Raw genomic sequence first — 18,962 nt, 5'->3', positions numbered from 1 at the left:
AAGACCTTCGGTTGGCTGGAAGACTAGAAGAAACCCCTGACTTCCTGCTGCCAGCCCATCTCCCATCAGAGAAAGGGACTACCACTCCAGAATGTGAACTCAGCCCTGCCATAATGGAGACAGAGGACTAGTTGCAGACCACTTGATTGGTTCTCTGCCAGTTGGCTGGCATGGGGTGGGACTGGAAGGAGGACACACATGCTGAGGCCTGAGTATGTATGAGTATCTGTTGTTGTTGTTTGCTGTTGCTGCTGCTGCTGCTAGAAAAGCAGGCCCAAAAACTCAGCCAAAGAGCATGGCTGCAACACCCAGTGACCACCGCAAGATGCAGAAGGTGCCCTGTTTGGGACTAAGAGACTGGGGACCAAGGGCAATTTGGACTTTTCATCAGGTTAGAGAGTACTAATTTGTATATTTAGGCATTGGGGACTCAGTACATTACTATTACTTTGGTATGTGTGACTCTCTGTAGGGACTTCCAATAATCCCTAATACTAACTGAGGTTTTGGCTGTGCTCAGATAAAAGTACTGATTTATAGCTGAGAGCAGCATTTGTTTCTGGGATTAATTCCTGACTCTTCAAGAGTTGTGGAAGAGAACCAGGGGACCAAGCATAGTGGGAAGCAAGCAGGGTTCTCTCAGGCATGTGGCTTGGGATGCAGGATCCATTTAACAAAACTGGGGTGCCCCCACCACACTTTCACCCTTTAGCTTTCTAAGACAAGGACCCAGAAGGTTTGTTGACCTCTGCTGGACTTTAGCTCTCTGGTCTCTACAAAGTTGCTCGCAGACTTGCACCATTATTTGTATCTCAGAATGCACAGGAATACACTTATGGGAAGCTCTAGGGAAGAAAATGTTGTAAATTTAGGGGTGCCCCACATGGTGCAGGAATCCCCAAAGTGCTACTGAATGTGCAGCAATCAGTGCACTAAGCCTTAAAACAAAAAGCAGCAGACCTGCTGATCCCATTTTTACAAAGGTAAGAGAAATGAGCTGCATTGTGAGGGAAGATCTGGAGATAAAACTAGAGATTACAGTGGGATAGTAGGTTGAGATTAAATAAAATTACTGATCTGTGGAAAGAAGCCATCTTTGTCTGTACCTTCTGTTAAATTAATAATTGTATTCTACTCTGTAGTCAACAGTCACAAATGACAAGTCTAAGACAATTGCTGGATTTAATACATTCTTACATGAGCAACCTATCTGACACAGCAGTACAGATTCCAATCCCTTTGGTATCCCTAGTCTTTGTATTAAAGCATAACACTTATGGATTAAAATATAATATCACTGCTGTCCTTTAACCCTTACTGATACTACCACTCAACACAGCAAAGCCAGCTGCTGACACTGTAATTAAAGTAACATTCTGAAATGCTGCCATCTCATTTCAGTTTTGAAACATAACGACGCTTCATATTTTCTCCCCCTAGTGCTTATCTAAATCCTTTAAAAAATATGTGCATCTGCTTCTGTCCATTCATCTATCAGCAGTAAACCTGTTTTGACAGAATTAAATTAATACTTGGTTCAGGCCTTTAATTGATGAATGTATGACAGCTGGTTATTTTGGACAGTTTTAAAAAGCCTCAGTTCCCATCATTCATGGAGTTTTAGACATGCAGGTCTTTTCTTCCCCACTTCGTTACACCTTTGAAACATTTGAAATTATATTTCTGAATTCATACATCTAGACAGTGAGTATTATCCCAGATTTCACTTAAAAGCTAAGCATGATGAGATCATTTGCAACGTCCAAGCAACTATGCTGGCCTTTCTTAAAGTGGATATGAACAAAATCTTCATTTCAAAATCAAGTCCACTGGCGTATGTGCATGCACTTGCATGCATGCAGAAATCATTGAGAAAGAGCTAGGTGAAAGAACTGAGCTACGCATGTGGGGAAAGATCCAAAACCCATTGAAGTCAATGGAAAGACTTCCATTAACTCCAGTAGGCCTTGGATCAGGTCCTTAGTTCTGAAATTGATGAGCTCCATAATCATTCTTTTTTCTTGCAAGGGTGAGTTCCATAGTCAAATCCAGCCACTGTGAAAGTTCAGCCTCTCACAATCAAAAGTCTGAGTGAATAGAATGGTGGCATAAAAAGAAAGAAAAATTAAAAGTTTATGACTTACAGTACGCTTTCATTCTAGGCCTAACTATGGCCACAGCACCTGCCACTGCCCTCCATACTATGGTTTCTGATTATTGTATCCCTGCACAGTGAATAGTTACACTTCACTTACCACCTCCACAAACACACTTAAATTTGAAGCCTGATGTTAACTAATTAAACTTTTAGATTAATTTCTTCATTCATTTTCTCTATAATGAATTTGTGTCAACCAACATAATACCTGGAATATGGTAATGGGTGCTTGGTGGAAGCCATGAGGGCTGAAGAAGGTGCTCTATAATTTTACTAATTTCAGGAGATGTTTCATGTTCAAGAGAGAGGCCCACCTGAATATGTTTCTGTTATCCAGGACACTTGCCAGAACACTAAGATGTGCGTTATGCGGGAGCTGTGACTGAAACGTAAATCCACCACCATCCTTAAGGAAGTCAAGCACACTGGCTAACTTGGCTTTAAGGAAGTTCTTGACACTGTCTTTATACCAGTAACCAATTTTTTCCCCAAATAGCAAAGCAAGCCCTTTGGTAGGAGGTTTCTGTGACGCCAGAATAATACTGATCAGCACTTCCCAGCAGGCCTTGCAAATTAGCTCTTGTCTTTGAGCAGCAATGCAGCCAAACTGAAGGGTGATCTGTAGAACAGCCCTTTGAATCAGAAGGTCCAGTGACTAATGGCAAAAGTACAGCAAGCTGTGCTGTGGGCAAGAACCATGGTGTGCTTGGTTATCTTGGAGCTACCAAATCAGAAGTATTTTTCTTCTTTTTAGTAGGACCCTGTAGTGGCCCCCCGCCCTCAAGTGTGGGGGAGGCCACTCTGTGTTGCTGCGTCTGACAACAAATAAGTAGTTAACAGTCTAGGGCTCAGGCCCTCTGAATGGGGCAGAACAGGGAGCAGGCTTTTGCCTAGGCCTTCTGGCTAGGCAGCCTGCAGACAAGCTGTCTGGGAGCTCTGGCCTTGTAGCCGGACAGAGCTATCAGGCAGTTCAGAGGCTCTGGCTTTGTAGCAGGCCAACCTATCAAGCAGTTCAGAGGCTCTGGCCTTGTAGCAGGCAGAGCAATCAAGCAGTTCAGGGGCTCTGGCTCAGTGCTGAGGTAAGGCCATCCCAGGGATGAGTTCGGGAGCAGGGATGGGGGTAAGGGGACACGGTCCCACCCTATTCCAAAAGGTCACAGCCGAGAGCCCTATCAGTGGGGGAAGGTTCCACCACTGGGTCAGCAGGATCCCAACCGAAACCCACTGACTTGTGCCCTGACAACCAAACTGGATTAAAGTCTGGCTTCCCTGGACTACTTCCTGCACACCCTCTTTGGTGTACCTAGACTTCGGGGTCGTTGTCTGTCTCCCCAGGGTAGGTAGCTAGCAGCAGCCCCAGCAGCTCCTCAGTATCACAGGCAGCAGGCTCAAGCTTTGGCAGTGAAGGGTGAGACATATCTTTCTCCTCTGGCGGCTTCATCCCAACTGAGCTGGAGGACTGCCTTTTATCCTCCCCCTTTCTGTCCCGTCCTTTTGCTTCTAGCAGGGCCACCATCGGTGTCCTGGCTCCATCCACCAGAGGGAGTGTAGTGGCCCCTCACTCTCAGGTGGGGAGGGAGGCAATTCTGCCTTGCTACAGACCCAAAGCAGAATATGATGGAAGGAAAAGCTAACAAAACCTGTCCCTATCAAAGCTGGGACAGAATATGCTGTTGCTGTACAGTCATTGTCTCTGGGGAACAACGTTGACACTTTGGTTATTTCTACAAGTGTGAAGAGGTCTATTATCTCCAGCAACCAACCCACCAGAAAACTCAAGGAATTCTGGCTGAGGCTCCATCCTCCAGGCAATTAAGTTGACAGAATTTTCAAAATAAAAAATCGGACATTTTTCTGGCAATATTTTTCAAGGTCACAGTAGTGTCACATAAAAGTAAATTGTATACTTTTTAAAATTGTGTACTAATGTTGACCACTTCCAATTTAGCAGCAACATCTGCATAGCTCTCAGAATGGAGAATTTTTTCCAGTAATCTTAGTGTTCTAAATGAGATTATCATGGAACACTGAGCAAGTGTTAAAATTCACTTTGAGAAGAAGAATTGCTTTGATAGTGTCCACAATGATTCAAATTTTCTCTTCACTCAAACACTGTTCATCGCAAAGAACACTCATTCCACTGGACGGTTTGTACTGTTGTGGTCAACACAGAGAATATTCTTCTTGCTATAGAAACAGACTGGAAAAAAAGATTTTGTAATTATTAGAAAAAAAAATTAATCATTTTTTGATGAGTGAAATGAAAAACCTTGACATTTCTTATGCGACATCATGAAAAAACCAGGACGGTCTCCATAAAACTGGGGTCTATTGTCACCACAACTAGTAACCCTGTGCTTAAACAAACTCAGAAATGCCTGATATTACCATAACATGGAGCCAATCAAATATTTCTTCAGATGCAATAGTGACAATCTCATACTATGAAATTTCTGGAAATTAAAACAATATTTCCTATCACTCCATCCTTGGACCAGAGACCTTCAGAGCAAAAGCCCTGGTCAAAGTCAACTTATCCAACACAGAAATGCTAATGTCAGCAGTTCGGACTTCTCAAATTAGAATCTTAAATGAAAGCCTGCTTTGACTACTCTCTGATGGAGAGAATCAGCAGGGAATGCTGAAGTGGTTTCTGGATTGAACCAGTCAGACCAAATGAACTGCTGCACTTTTGGCCATAGGGTGAAATTTAGATATGACACCATTATTCTTAGCAGCCAGCATCTGATCAAGACTTGTGGATTTTACTATAATTATTAGTTAACATTAATATTACAGTAGCACTGAACATCACTTGTGTTGCTGTTTGTTTTATCTCCTCTATCTCTGGCCAATGAGGAACATTACCTCATGTTTCACATTGTTGAAGAAACTAGGATAGGAACCTGCTCTTTAGGTGGCTCACCAATTCCAGAAAGTAGCCCCTTTTTATAAACCTGTTATCCATGTGTCCACTGTGGTTTTCTGACTTGTTAGGCATGGGCATGGTGAGGCACTTCTCGCCAACAAACAGATCAAGGAGAGGGCTCTCATAGTAAGCACTGCCTCCATAGCTTAGCTGTGGCTAGAATAAAGTGCTGCCAATGTAGTCTTTTCCTACAGAAGGAGTTGCATGTGGGAGAAAGGCTTTTGCCTTTTTTTTTTCTTTTTTTTTTTTTGCATCTGGGAGAAAGGCTTTTGTTACCAACTTGCAATATTTGGTGTTTTTCTTTAGACCTCAGCTGCTGTAATCAGCGGATTGCATGAGAATCTCAGGTTTCTTTTTTTTTTTTTTTTTAAAGTTTGTAGCCCAGCATACAAACACAAAGAGACACTTTTCAAAGAGTCTAACATTATTGCTCCATTGTGCTCCCTGAAGCACAAGTAAGTATAGATCATACAGAAAACAAATAAACCCTACATATGTTTCCCTGCCTCAGTTTCCTCGCTACTTGACAACATTCCTTGGGCTGGAGTCAGAGTCTTTGGGTTGTCCAGAGTCCTTAGTGCCATCTGGAATCAGGAAAGCAGAGCAGGCCCTTGCATGCTGGTTTGCTTCTTCCTCATCGAGTCTCCTCCCTAGCTTCTGTGATCTTGCTCTCTCTTGCCCAGTACTGCTTCCTTTTCCTGCCTGTCTCCCTCTGTTCCTGGATGTTTCCTTATTTAAGCCCCTTCTGGTCACCTGGCTACTTTAAATACCACCCCTTTGTCCTCAGTCTGGAGCATGTCCTGTCTGCGATGATGAATCTATATACATAGAAGCATTCATGATACAGCAGTTTTTCATAGTAACATTTCATAACAACACCATAATATCAACCAGTATTCATAAATTGTACAGATTCCCAGATTGTCACATCAGCTGCCCAGGATGCCAGGCAGCCCAGAAGTCAACTGTCTCAGGGATGCCAAGAAGCAAGCCATCCATGGACCTGGCCACCCAGCAGATCACCAGTGGGGCAGCCAGGGAGCTGGGCAGGCCAGGGAGCTGTGGAAAATTTCAGTGGAATTGACATGTTCCCGCAGAACATTTTCATTCCATTGAATTGGCATTTTCCAACAGAAGACTATTCTGTCAGAAAATGTTCAGCCTGCTATACGGTAGAAGATTCTGCTTTTCCTCTACAAGTACTCATTGATCATTCTGGGCTTTAGCCTCCCTTCTTACCAATTGATGCATAGGACTACTTCAGCCCCAATAATGTAAGAAAGAGCTCTACCAAAACTGTGGCACTGCTTCAGCCCCATTAGCACTAAAGTGAAGGGCCTTTTAGGTAAAGTGACAGATGTGTCTGAGCAGATAACAAAGAGAAACTAGCACAAAAGAGGTATCCCAGATCAAGTAGAAAAAAACGATGAATTAGGGGAACACCAAAACAAAAGAGAAGTCCCTAGTGATTGTCTTTTTTTCATTTCTAGAATACTGTGTCTGCAGAAGAAACCTATATTATAGTTTGCACCACTGTGGAGAAGATTAGGTTAAAATTAAAAGCTGCTTTTTGCCAGCTTTTCTTTAGTAAAACAATTTACTAAACAATAGTAGGAACATTTTCTGGCCAAAGTCCAGTGTTTTCTTGCTTTCCTGAACCCAACAAGTGTACAGTGTTAGCAAGTTTCACAGGGTGGGGAAATTATTATTATTTTGCTATAAACAGCTTTGTAAATTACAGATAATAGCACTATTGTAGCGCCACAGAGACCTCATTAAACACATCATTAGAAACTCTGATAGGCAGTCAGGGAGACAGGTAAGCAAAGATGGAGTTATGAAAATTCCCCCACCCCACATGCCAACAATTATAAAGACATTCCTCCACTCTTCAGGCAGATATATATTCCAGACCCTTAGCCAGGAAAAAAAAAAAAAAGTGGTATTGGAGACGTGGAAAAAAAATAAATATTCTTAGTCTCAGTTTGGCAGAATAAGGCAAGTTGTGTTCCAGGCCCATATTTTTTATTCCCACTTTGACAATCCTAAGCACTTACTTCAGCAAGGCTGAAAAATACTGGGCGGTAGCACAGATTTTTTCAAAACAATTTTTGAAACCTGAACTCTAGTCTCATATTACATGACAATTATGAAGTCTTGGCCCTAAATACTAAGTGTTGCCCACTGCACCTTACATGGTGTCATTTGATTGACCAATCTCAGGGTACAAAGACCCATGACGCATTATAAAGAGAATGATAAATTATCCATCTCTCATCAGCTTCATAATCCATAATACATCTCAAGATATCCACTTTCCATATTTTCATGAACTTCTGCCAACATTATATTTTTTAATCTGAATTTGTTTTCCAGCTCATCAATTTAATTTGTGTTGTATCTATCAATCGTTAAGGCCAAGATCCTTTCCCTCTCCTCCCCCCCAGCTTCTTGCAGTCTTGAGCCAAAACTTTTAAACTTTGTTTCCATTGCAACCATTGTAGCCTGGATTGCATCCAACCCTTACTAAAATCTGTCAAGTTCATATTTGTGGTGTTCAATCGAGTGGACCAGAAAATAAAGATGGATTAACTCTAACACGGCTTTATTACACTGCGGACATAGATTTCTCTGCTGCACTCAGTCTAACTAGACTTTCCACATCTTATCTTTCCCTACAGTCTCTGTCATACACCACCTCATGACAAAAGAACTGCATCTTATAATTTATGAATGCCTATGCTAGATACAACAATATTAAAGTGATACAGGTCCAAGCTTTGACAATATTTTCTTCCACATAATTGTACATGTGTTATTTTAAAACAAATAATTCAAAGCTCATGCAAACCGTTACTATAAAATATTTGCATGCACAAAGAAAAACAAGTTCTATATAGAACATTTTCAAGATTCCAAAGAGTAGTAATATTATTTTTCACTCCAACAGCACTTCCACCCAACAATCTCAAAGCTTTTTACAAAACTTACTGCATTAAATCTCACAGACCATCTGTGAGGCAGGTATGCATTATCCCCAATTTACAGATATTTTGTCTTGTATCACAAGACAAACCAGTAACACAGTCAAGATTAGAAAAATGAAATCTTAGGATTCCTAGCCTGCACTGTAACCACCATGCCAGAGAGAGAAAAAACAGTTCTGGGAAATATCCTGATAATGTCTATTTCAGTATATCTCATATAGTTTGAGAGATCAGGGTCATTACCTCTCAATGATATGGAATAGAAGACCTACTGTACTAGATCTTCCCCACAGATGGTGGAATATTGAGGAACAAATGCAAACTTGTTACCAGACATAGGTTTATTTTTCGGGCATTTCTATATTTCTGGTAACTACTAACCATCAATATTTTTAAAAGCCCAGTAAAAACAGGACATGACATTGTAAAAATAACCAAAGGAGAACTCAAAGGAAAATACTACAAAAAGTTATCTGCCATCTCAGCCTGCCCACTTCAGTTTTGCCTGGAATGCAAAAAGTCCAGCTAGAAGGAAGGAAGGAAAGTAATGTTGTTCTTTGCTGTCCAATACAACCTAGTTATTGCAACAGCTTGGGGTTTTTTTTTAAATTAGTTTAATGTATATGCATAGACAATCTAAATCTGCAGCCTTTCCCCATGTAGCATCATTGAACCATTGAATTGCTTAGGTGTTTGTACAATGCATATTACTCAATAAGATGCAAATCCTTCCTCAAACACACAATCCAAATAAATGGGCTGTGTGCTGGCAGGTGCTATGGAAGTCAGGGGGAAGGAATCTTGCCCTATTTGTCCAGCGATGGCATTCATGGCTACTAGTACAGCCTGGAGTCTGCAGTGGAACTTGCAACTCCTGCTTCCTTCAGCACAAGGGGGAAATGGCTGGTGAATCTATACACCAGCAGATCTAGAGCTGAATAGTAAAAAAAAAAAAGTTTTCACAATCTTTCATTTGAATTCCAGATTGCTGCCAATTCAACCCTGTTTGTACCTCTTAGGTCTTGATTCAGCCAGGTACACAGCTTAAACAATGTGAGTCGTCCCACTGGCTTCATATACCTTGCTGAATCAGGGCCTTAGCCCACAAGTATACATGAATACTTGTGCAAACAGGTTCTTGTTTACACAAAGGTTTGTATGATTACTATTATTTGCCCGAATACCTGTGTGCACTTGCACTGAATTCACTTATATGTGAACAAGAGCATTCCTTATGCCTTATTTCATTCTTCATTATTTGCTAAGTTTCTTGATTTAAAAGAATCAGTCATTCGAGGAGGAAGCAGAAACAATCCCATGTGAGTTAGGGTATGTCTACACTTCAAGCTGGGGTGTAATTCCCAGCTCCAGGAGACCCATCTGCGCTAATAGGGATTGAGCTAGTGAGCCAAAATTAAAGCCTAGCTGCAGCAGGATGATATTGAGAGGGATTAGCAGCCCTGAGTATGTGTCTAGGGTCTCAGACAAGGATGTAGTCAGAGTGGCTAACCTCTCCTGCAACTTCTGCCACCCTGGCTATACTTCTGGCTATACTTCTGTTTCTAACACACTAGTTCAATCAGAATTACACCGTGAGCTCAGCATATATATACCCTTAGATGACACGCCACAGATAATGAATAGCTGAAGTGAAGAGTGTATGAAGAACCCCTAGGATAAAATTTGATCTTATAATTTCACGAAATAATTTCAAATAGCAAATAAATGCTAAAATCTCTGTTCACAAATGGTTCCCAGGAAGAAAAGAGGGTTAATATCATTTGATAACATATTTATCATTCATGATACAATTAACTCTAAACAGATGCATCCTATTTCCAAGTTGCTCCCAAATCCCACCCTCCCAGTTTTGTCACATCCTTCGCTCAGCCCTGCACAGCAGTCACACCAGTTTTGCTGCATCTGAGGCACTACACACCATGGTGGGCAGCAGCAAAATTTTAAAATGCTCAATGTTTGCTGCTCTCAGCAGCTTTTGTCATTAATATAGATTGGGAAGAGAATGTGTTCACAGGACGAGCTATAGTTCCTATTTTTTTTTTACCCTACCAATTGCTTTTAATAAGTCAGAGATCCTGTGGAGAAGGACTATTGTCACGTGCCCTAACCGCTTCAGTTTTCCTTCAAATAGTTAGTCAGCAATAGAACACCTAAGGCCAAATCCAGCACTGATTTACATCCCATGAAGAACTGGATTAAGAGGTGCAACTCCATTGATTAACCCAAGTGTGCATGGGATGTAAGTCAGTGGCTGAATTTGGCCTTCTGCCTTTAATATAATTGCAAGTAAATATGTAAAGCAAGATCTAATACTTGGGAAAACTTTTACGCAAAAAGTAAAAACCTCTAATATAACTAATATCACAATTAATCAGTTTCCAAAAGATAGTAGCAACCCAAACTAAAGGGATTTGGTCAACTCCAGATCTGGCATAAGCAGGCAGGCTGCATTGGCTTCAAGAGCATTGTACCCGATCACAACAGGGCAGAAACTAGCCCAAAGTCCATACCTATTCCAGCTTTCCTCTAACTTTTGAAATGGTTCTCCACTGAAATACAGAGCATTCCATAGACCGGGTTGAAGTCCTGGCCCCAGTGTAGTCAAAGGGAGTTTTGCCATCGTCTTCAGTGGGGCCAGATTTTCACCCTGTGTCCTTTGTAAATATTTCCGCAACAATATCTGAGTGATTTTACTGTAGTTTGAGAAGCATATATACATATATCATTGCATATTGACATCAGAGAAAACAGAACATGCAGAGTGAGGAGAGTAAGTGATCCAGGACCCAGCAACTGTAAAGTAACAAGTTGTATAAAGGGAGAGATAACGCAATGGAATAAAGAGCTCAAGACAAAAGGGAAGAGATAGAGATTAAACTTTCAGTTCTTCAGAGACTACCCCTACCTTTCCTAAGGAAGCTAAATTTAATTTTTGTTGTCGTTACAAACATTTCACATAGATAGCTCCATAGTGACTGAACTGCCTCTAGCCAATTCTGGCTTAAAAAAAGAAATACTTTGGTTTAGAACTATGGATTGATAAATTATGTGATTCTACATTATACAGCAAAAATGTTTAAATACTGTAGGATCTTTAAAATAAATAGAATGCACTCACTGATTTCGATATCTGAGCATCCTAATTTTGGAGTGCAAATTATGTACACCCAAAAATATGGCTAAAAGCCATGGTTAAAGCCACTCTGAACATTTGACCCTTAACATCCATAGTTTAAATTTTTTTAAATCTACTAGCCTTCCCTTCCACTCCCTTTGAAGAACAAATACATTTTACAACTCTTATTCCCAGAGTTGTACAGATATTATTGATTATGCTGATGCACAAACAAGCTAATGAGCAAAAAATGCCCATGTTAATTTCACCTAAATTTGAAACTCAGAGTAGGTGGTCAGGTGTTTTTCCATAAGAATATCTGTTAGTGGGGAAAAGGTTAATTTTCTGGGGATATTTTACTCAAAGGTAAGCAAAATCATGTGAAATTTGGAATGAATGGGGAGCAAATAAATTAAAACTCAAATACGTAGCTAGTTTACAGATTCATCACTTACAGGGTTTCTTGGATACAGTTTACTTCCAGTCTTCCCTAGTATTCAGATACAATACCTATGCAGACAAGGTAACCAGGCCAAACCACATTCTTAAGACTCTCATCTCTCATGAATTCTTTGGAGTACAGACAACTCTCCAGGCTTGAAAGAAAAGCACGGGAATTGCCCAACTTGACAACCAGTTCCAGACTTCTCCCCATGATGATACTATAATTCAAATAAATAATAATAATAATAATAATAACAACAAATTGAAATCTTGACAAATTTATAATAGATATCAAAAGTATCTATTTATATATTCATCTTTAGTATTTTAATTCAAAAGATACACATGATGGCAGGTAAATTTGAATACTTTGAGAAGACTAATTGAAAGTCATATGAATCAGAAGAGAAAGACTGAAAAGTCAGTAATCGGACTATCATAAATGCATGTCAGCTCTAGAAGGGATATGTATAAGCCAACAATGTAGTTAAACTTCCACTGAGTTTTATAAAGAAATTTTCCACCTTCATTTCAGAAGGAAAATTAATATTTTGAACTGGCAAGTGGTTAGACTGTGGTAAACTGTATTTCCACCTATTTTCTTCCAAGTGTTATAACTAGTAGTGTGGAAGAAATAGACTTCAAAGACAGTTTATTCATCATCAAGTGTCAGGTGGCTTGGATGGACTGGAAGACTTTCAAAAATGTGATCTCCCATTCATTTCAAAAAATTTGTTGGGGCCTTAGCCTCCCAAAATTGGTTTGTCAAAAGAAAATAGTTACTAAACTTTGTAGATACAGTACATCAAATAAGGAGGGACTATAACAATGAATTATAATCTAACAATTTATTCACTTTGGAAAGAAATGTTGCATCAAACTTTGAATTAAGTTTCTCCACTGACTATTCTCCATTCTGCAAATATGGGTATGCAGAGAGGAGGAAAGAATACATGTCAGTTCACAGAAATATAATACATGATGAAAAAGTTCCAAGGGGATTGTTAAAACATACTTTGGTATTTAAAATTGCTAGGTTTATTCCAAGTGCTATGAGACTATCCACCAATTACAGCTGTGCAGCAGCTATAAAAATACAGCGCATGCCTAGTGCTTCAAATCAATGTATGTGGTAAGTTCCAAATTTTAGAGGTGCTCAGTTATTTTTCTGTACAAGATCCCAAGGCACAGGAAAACCTGATTAGTCAATACGTATGCTAGATTTTCATCTTGGAGTGGCTCACGGGAAGGCCAATTCCTCTTTGAATCCTGTTCTCATTTTGAATCATTTATTACAAAACACCATCCCCACATAGTATCTGAGATCTGTCAACATTCAAACACAAAAGAAGATGCTTGAGTTTGACAAGTCACCACTGGCATAATCAGCATCACAACTGAACATTCCTAGGCAAAGGAGAGATGTTATCTCAAACAGTGAAACCATTTGTCCACAGCTGATGCACAGAATCCATTCATTGTGTAGAGAAGAGTATATACGAGTGAAGAAGCAACTTGTCAAAATCTGAGTTAGATCTTAAGCTATTTATGGTCAACTTCATGTTTCATAGTTAAGTACACTATTTTCAGATGGCTGATTTTAGTAATCACAAAAAACGTAATGACCAGAAATGAAAAGGAGAGACCTATTTATATTGGACTATTACCTCACTCATCCATCACCTCATAGCAGTACAGTACCAGCCCTGCAGTGGCCTCTTGTCCTCATAATAATGACACACTCTAATGAAATGATTGATCTTCATTCTAAACAACTCAAAAGTGCACGACCAGTTGTTAAAGGGGATCATTTATGGACCTTCACGTCAGTCAGCCAGGTAATCTCTAGCCAAGCCCACCTTCTTCACGTGTTTCTCCTTCAATCTGCAGACATGTTATTTTTTTTAATTAGTCAATGTTCAGAATAAGAATGTTGCAGCTGCCTAGGCTAACCTATTTCATTTAGGATCATAGCTGTATATGGTACTTGTCACTGGTCATAGCAAGAGGGAAGATACCAATCAGGAAGTATTCAAAACACTGCCTTCCATCTTGCCAAAAAAACGTGGCTTGACAACACAAGCATTATTTGCCAAAAATTACACCCCAATTTTAGCAAGCATTTTTTTTAGATCTAAAATATAAATTCCATCCACAATTATTTTAACTTTAAAGGTGTCTAATTAACTATTAACTAGCTCCTAGTATAGAAAATATATTCTAAATAATAACATTGGATGTGAATTGAATCTTTACACTGTAGAAGAATGCAAATGGGGGGGTGATCAGAAACTGCTGAAAAATAAACCTTTATAAATTCTATATGTAGTGCATGAGTGCACGAGTTTGTGCTGTTATGTTTGGAATGATACTACTGTACAGGTATAAATGACCATGATGCATCACCAGTGATGCATTATTAGCCGGAGAAAGTGATTTGTCTTTGTTGCATGGTTTCTATATTGGTTACAGATCATTTAGCTAAAATGCAAATATCATTTTCGAAACAATGTAAATCATCATTTCTCTGAAACAACAAGCATTGGGTTAAATCCTGTCCTCACTACACCCATGCAAACTGCTGGACTGGGAAAGTTCAGCCCAACACAGACAAAGCACCCTGTATTGAAACAAATTCAAAGGAATTATTCAATACAGTGTTTACAATACTGTAACAGAGACCAAAATTTAATCAGTAGTTTGTAGTTATATTCTGTTACTGCTTAGGGTTTATAAACTAATTTATTAGGAAATATATTGTGCCCCCTCCTTGCATGGCTGCACAGTGAGAAATCAGTGCGTGGGGAGCTTCGGTGGAGCATAGAGGCAGCTACCAAGTTGCTTCTCCTCTTCCCCCCACATCATGGAATCACACTGTTGGAAGGTGTAGCATCATGGCTCCCATATCTTCCATGTATAGCAGGATGTTGGGGATAGGAGAAAATATGACGAACCTGTTGGAAGGATTTGACAAATTACTATCTCCTCAGCGCAACCGAGCAGCTCCATGAAACACGAGGCCTCTTTAGCTCCCAGGGAAGCGGTGTGGCTCTATATCAGCACTAACCTGGGGGCGGGGTTAAATGCCACAACTGAACCCCACTAGAGACACTGGGTTTATGGCTTATTACAACAATCTATAACCCACTTAAGCCCCTCAACATACATACCTTTTGTGTCTGGTTGGTTATTTGGTTGGCTGGTTTGTTTTTTCTTTTCCCCACTATGACTGGAGAGGTGTTAACAGGCCATTTCACTTCGAGTGGTCCTTTGAAACATGTGTTAACTACTTATGCTAAACAATCTGCTCCATCTGGTATTTAGCTGTGACACTCTGCCCTGGTCTACACTACAAAATTACTTCAGTATAACTACGTCACTAAGTTACCTCTACCTTACAAAATTAAGTTATATCTAAGGCTATCGCTACACTACAGCTTAAGTTGACATAAATTATGTTGCTCAGAGGTGTGAATTAGCTACCCCCTAAGCAACATGATTTATTACCAACTTAAACACCAATGTGGACAGTGCTATGTCGGCAGGAGAGCTTCTCCTGCTCACACAGCTACCACCACTCATGGGATCTGGAGTAAATAAGCTGCCAGGAGAGCTTTCTCCCATCAGCTGACAGCAGCTACACTAGAGAGCGTGCAGTGGCGCAGCTCCTCGGTGAAGCTGGGCTGCTGTAAACTCTCTAGTGAAATTGTAGCTTAAGTTACATCAACATACAGCCACCGCAGTAATTACATCACTTTTGCATGTCCACACTACGCTCATTGTGTCGGCAGTGTGCATTCTCACCAGGAACGCTTGCACTGATTTAATTGCCAGTGTGAAAGCACCAAGAATCAATGTAAGCAACGCAATGTCTCCAGTGATACTATGTCGACCTAATTACATTGATTTAAGCGCTATGCCTCTCATGGAGGAGGAGATATTAAGTCAGTGAAGTGGGCGAGTATCATCAGTAAGAGTACATTTTAATGTGGATGCTTAAAGACAGCTTATGTTGACCTAACTTTGTAGTGTAGACCAGGGCTTAGGGGTGGGAATAATGCACACCCCTGACCGATGTAGTTATACTGACCTAAGTGCCAGTGTAGACAGCGCTATGTCAGCAGGAGAGTTTCTCCCTGTCATCATAGCTATCGCCTCTTGTAGAAGTGGTTATTAAGCCAATGGGAAAGCACTCTCCTGTCAGCTTAAAGTGTCTTCACCAGAAGTACTACAGCGGTTGGTGCAGCTGCACTGCTGTAAATTTGTAGTGTAGACCTGCCCTCTAAGTACATTCCCAGATCTAAAAAAGAGCTCTGTGTAAGCCTGAAAGCTTGTCTCTCTCAGGCCTGATCTACACTAGAAAATTAAGTCAGTTTAACTACATCATTCACAGGTGTGAAAAATCCATACTTCTGAGCAACATAGTTAAAGCAACCTAATCCCCAGTGTAGCCACCACTAGTTTGACAGAAGAATTATTCCACTGATCCAGCCACTGCCTCTTGCAGAGGTGCATTACCTAAGTGGCGTAGGTAATGTCTACACTTGAAGCACTACAGAAGCACAGCTAGGAGAAGATATCACCTCACTGTGATTGGGTGTGCCACTCACTGCTTGTCTGGCGCCTCCTCCTGGTCGCTCCATGGATTAGCTCGTGAGGTCCATGTCCCCTCCCACGGTTGCACGCCATCACTCCATCTCTCTCTCTAGTCTGCAGCCTCGCTCTCGCTCCAGGAACCACAGAATCATCAGCACCAAACCCCTTCTCCCTCTTCTCAGAGAGTGACTGCTGCCTCAGTCTGTTGCCAGCTTCCTGGCTTTATAGGCCCTGACTCTTCCTTTCCAGCTGAACCTGCTTGCAATTAATCCCTCCTCCCTGGCTCTTCCTCTAGGTGCAGCCTGTGGAGTCAATAGGCCTACTTGGCCACCTTAATAGAGTTGTTATTTAAACATGCTTAGAAATGGACTTTTGTACCATCCCAAAGTGAATCAAATTAATAAAGAAATTGCATTAAAACTCAGCTGGAAAAGTATGAAAAACAAAAAGGCCAGTGTCATCAGCACTCTGCTTTGGTAAGTAAAACTGCACAAATTTTGTTACAAATCTCGAAACTGATCAAAACTTTAATAATTTGGCTAAGTTTAAGTGGAAAAGTGGGGGCTGGCCTGTAAAAGGGGGATACCCCATAAGGCATGCCTTAATAGGAAAGGTGAAGGGAAAATGCTTATGGTTCAATTGTAGAGACAAGGTGGGTGAGTGTGATGGGGTGTCCACCCCACATAGTACTGGAAGCATGTTGGTTACAGAACTCTTTAGTCCGTGTGTGCAGTCCTCTCCAATTCTTATCCAATACCCCCGTTTTCAGTTGCTTATAACTTTCTAAAACAAATGATCCCTTGCACTGAAATGTTTCATACATGTCGTCAGCCCACAGTTGAAGAAGCAACTGGGCCCCAACTCTACACATGCTGCTGATGGGTTTGTTTTGATCACACTGCAGCCAATTTGACAAAATCAATTGTTATCTCTGTCTCCATAAACAAGCCGCAATGGCTTGTTTCAAAGGCTGGTATACACCCAGTGTGTAAGTCCAACAGACCTCAGCAGCACAAACCGTGTATTTCTTCATTCACTAGATGGACAAGGAAACATGCAGTGTTAGGTGCACGGAAGGATGTCAAGGAGTTTTACATGGAATAGAAAAACTAAAACACTCTTGGTATGGAGCAGTCCAGATTCCCTGTCTTACCTCATGTGAAATGAATGTGCCTGTGCCTGCAGTTCCCAAAGTAATTTAGGTTCACACCCACACAAACAAGCTATTGCAAACAGAATTATTTAGTAATAACAATGGCTCTTTTCCATTTTACTCCACCCTTGTTTAGGTCATTACAACCCCAAGGAACATAACTGAAATCAGACCATTCACCAAAGCGACCAACAGTCACTGTTTAAATCAGACAGCCCACGATTCTGAGCAGAGCATTCAGAGTCCCACTCCCCTGACAGTGTCGCTATTTCTGCTTTCCCATCACTTAAGAATTTTGTTCTGTTGTGCATTTCCTGTTTTTAAGTTCTTCATGCAAACATCAGCCCATTACAAGTTTAGGCCTTTCTGTATGAGGGGGAAACAATCTGACAAAAAAACTTTATTATCTGACCACCTCCACAAAATCATCAATGGGCCAAACAACTTCATTCTTCTCCTACCATCCTCTCCTAGCAACTCAGTTCATCCTCAGTCCTACAAACTTTTACTCATGTAAACAGACATTACTCACATGTGTGGTCCTACTGATTTCAATTATTCGATGTGAATAAGAATTTATAGGATTGGGCCCTTTAGCTAACATCACCCAGAATTCCTCTTTCCAGCTGTCATGCAAGACCTAGTATTGTAAAAACAAACAAACAACAACAAAAAAAGGAAAAGAGGAAGTTTTTGGACATACATTAGTAAACCAAGTCACATGATTTGTTGTACCTGTTCTCTCTGTGCCCCTCACCCCCGAAGTTTGTGTGTCTGTGTGTATATAATTAATTTAGAATCCAGTCCTGCAGACACTTACTACGGAGCATAGTGCTTAGTATTATGACACTAAGTTTGATAGTAAGTGTTTGCAAAATCAGGCCTTTACACAGTAAGTTCCTTATAGCAGAAGGATCTTTGTCTTATATATCTAAAACTTGCCCTTTAATGCCCAATAATCGTTATATATCTTTTTGCACAATTCCGTTATATTTGGCTTATTAAATGTCCATAGAAATGGACCTACAAAGAGTTTTTCACCCAAGATCGGAATTCATGTACACAAACCCCAAAAGCTTTCAGAGTGTAGGAATAAAATTGTAATTGTAACCCTGTAGCTTAATTCAGAGCTTTTAATTGTAATTGTAACCCTGTAGATTAATTCATAGCTTTTAATTCATACCCTTATTTGTGTCAACCTCTATATGGTTATTATTGAAATCATGTAACATTTGAACTTCTCTCAGTCATACTCCATATTGTGAATGTAAAACCCCATTTTGACCTATGTACTCCATCTTGTGTCAAACCCTTTCTAAACCTTTAGATGAATAAGATAGTTATCTGAACAAGGTATGAATGGAGGGTGTATGTGTGTGTGAGTCAGACCCAAACTGCCAGCTTGTCCTGATGAAGTTGTCCTGATGAAGTTGTCCTAATGAAGTGTGAAGTCCATCCTAGGCTGAAGAGTGTGAACACAGCCCCAAAAAGCAAAGAAGGATCCACCCCAGAAAAACTTAATCAAACTTAATCAAAGACATCAAAGAACAAGCTGAAAG

Source organism: Emydura macquarii, unplaced genomic scaffold, assembly GCF_026122565.2.
Source record: "Emydura macquarii macquarii isolate MOO-44397 ecotype Brisbane River unplaced genomic scaffold, CSIRO-AGI_Emac_v2 contig_1253, whole genome shotgun sequence".
In the NCBI taxonomy this organism is placed as follows: Eukaryota; Metazoa; Chordata; order Testudines; family Chelidae; genus Emydura; species Emydura macquarii.
This window is presented reverse-complemented; position numbering follows the sequence as displayed.